We start from the raw sequence: 2,528 nt of genomic DNA on the forward strand, positions 1-2,528 counted from the left end.
CAGGCTTAGGAGGTTAGGAACACATGGGTGAGTATATTAGGGCACATGCATGTAAGATATATGTAACAGGTGAGTAAGCACGAAGGCACATGCACTTGGCGTAAACATAACAGGCAATAGGCAGCCGCCCAGGAGAAACTATCAGCAACAGATAGCAAGTAACCAGAAAGCAACACTAACCATGGAATATTTACACTGAGGAACGCTTGAGCTCTCCCTCAACTCCAGGGGGGCCTCAAACCGGTCTCTAGTCCTTGGTGCACCAGGTTACTGGGCACCCAAGGGCTAAGTCTGAGTGCTGCCCCAGAGGCTCACAGAGTCAGCCCCTCTGCACACTCAGGCTGCCCACTGGAGCCCTGCCAAGTCAGCCCCACCACGGATCCTGGGTCTCTGCCACATAACTCCCCAGCTGCAGCTGTCACTGCTCCTGTTCCCTCTCTCTTTCCTGTTCCTTTTTCGCGGCAAAACCCCAGCTTCCGCCTGCCTTCCTTCCCCTTTCCCCTGCAGCATGCTGGGAACCGTAGTTCTGGCTGTGTGCCTGCAATCCGTGACATTGCCCTCTCCTGGGTTTCCATGCTGGGTGTCCCTGTCATTCTCTCTGTGGGGCCAGGCTGGGGTCTCTGGGTCAATCACCCCAGCCTGTCTCAGGAGCCAGGGCATCTAGCTCGGTGTCACTCTGTGCAGGCTGGCTGTTGCAGGTGGGCATCAGTGGGTGGGTCCACATGTGCATATTAGTGCAACACAATAAACTTTGGTGCTTATAGCTCTGGAGTTTATTGCTTCTGGGTGCCACATTTACATGTGCACTTGGGACTGCAGCACACTGGAGCAGCTCTGACTGGTAGGGGGCCTGGGAGGTCAGCCTGCCAGCCCAGTGCTGCTCTGACTGAGCTCAACATGCTGCAGAGGGGCTGGCTGGGGCACAAGGTGCTTCAGTGTGCAACTAGCCAGCAGGCATTCCCTGCGCTGAAGCACCCTCATGCCCCAGCCAGTCAAGTCAGGGTCTACATGTGTGTTGCTGCAGAGTAAAATGCATTGGTGCACATTATTAGGCTGGAGTAAAATATTAAAATCCACAGCAGGGTAGTACTAGTAAATACAAGTACTACTGTGCTGTGGAGTTCAATATTTTACTCTAGCCTAAAAGCCCTGCACATGTAGATGCTGAGACATTTACTGTGGAGTTAATTAGTGTACTCTGCAGTAAATGTCTCATGTAGAAGTGCCCAGTGACTTCACCAGCCAGTTCACCCTGCCACGTTCACTCCTTTGCCCATTCATTTCTGAAATGGCTGGGAGACTGCTCTGATATCAGAGGGCCCCACACACCCTGCAGCCCATGGCGCTGGTGCAGTGGAGACACCTCCAATCCTGTATCCACAGGGACACAAGGCGGGGCTTTGGCCAGTATCAGACTCGCCTGCCTTTGCCCACCCAACCTGAATGAGCAGGTGCCCATGCACAGCTGGGTTGACTGGAGGCAGCCTCTGGCATGAGTACAGAATAGACCTTGAATGCCTGCCTCAGGACCCATAGTAAGACCCTAGCATGGCTCTGCCTCCACACCCCAGAAGGAGAGGCTATAGATAGACAAGTCAAATGGCCAGGGACTTCCTCAACATAGGAGTCACAGCCCAGCACCTCCACAGAGGGGCAGGAGGGTAGGACGAGCTTGCTTTCCTGATCTCGCTCTTCCTTCACTTGCCCCTGAGATCATGGGCTGGAGGGGCAGCACATCCCCTTGCTCGTCTCTGTAGGGAAGGTGTTGTTGGTGAAAGGCTTGGGAGGCTGCTTTGTCTTCTGAACACCTTCCAGACTCAGGAGGCGTATCCGTCATGCAACATGCCCCAGGCACGTAGGGACACAATTTACCATGGGTTAAATGGGCTGTACAGGGATTGCAAAAGACCAGGAAGAATGGAGGAAAGTTATTGCTACATCAAAGATGCCCCAATGGTCAGAGCAGCGTCGGGACTGACTGAAATGGGGTGAGGATTCACCACACATCAGCTGCCTGGTGGCTACTGTCCAGTGGTACACTCTTACACTGGGTTAAATGGGAGCAGATGCCTGGTAATTCACCTTCTTTCACTGAGGATGAAGCTGGTGCAGTTTAGCTTCCTATTACCTGGGCCATCTGAAACTGGGTTGTTCCCCTCCAGCCACCCTCTCTCCACCCTCCCTAGTGCAGGGGTACTCTTGGGCAAATAGCCACAGAGATCTTCTCCCCCATGTGGATAAAGCAGCATAGTGATCCCAACCTCCCTCCCCACCTGTTTAGTAGGAGCAGTGTAGAGTTGGATGGTGCAGGAGAGCAGGCCATGTCCCAGGGGATGGTGGAGTGAGGGGTTGCAACCTTCCTCATCCTGTCAGGGGCGTCTGGGAGGAAGGTCAGCATCATTTCAGGCCTTTGCCGGGGAACCCTCTTACCTTCCTGCTAAGGGAATAGGAAGAGGCTTGCAGAACTCCAGGCAGGAGCAGAGGCCAAGGGCTTATGAAGTGGAGTGTGCTGACAGTGCCTGGGAAGT

The 2,528-nt window shown here is 54.0% G+C and overlaps 1 protein-coding gene across 2 annotated transcripts in view; it reads right to left on the reverse strand.

Annotated features, from left to right (window-relative positions):
• The window catches only part of ACY3 (aminoacylase 3), an 11,464-nt gene extending 8,936 nt beyond the window's left edge, over window positions 1-2,528 (reverse strand). Inside the window, exon 1 of one of the 2 annotated variants that reach the window (XM_019556655.1) lies at window positions 2,431-2,527. The gene's annotated coding sequence lies outside the window, so the exon portion shown is untranslated. Of the gene's footprint in view, window positions 1-2,430 lie in introns of both variants that reach the window. The other variant, XM_019556656.1, reaches the window with a different exon arrangement.

The sequence above is a fragment of the Crocodylus porosus genome, unplaced genomic scaffold (genome assembly GCF_001723895.1).
Source record: "Crocodylus porosus isolate Cpor-Errol unplaced genomic scaffold, CroPor_comp1, whole genome shotgun sequence".
Classification (NCBI taxonomy): Eukaryota; Metazoa; Chordata; order Crocodylia; family Crocodylidae; genus Crocodylus; species Crocodylus porosus.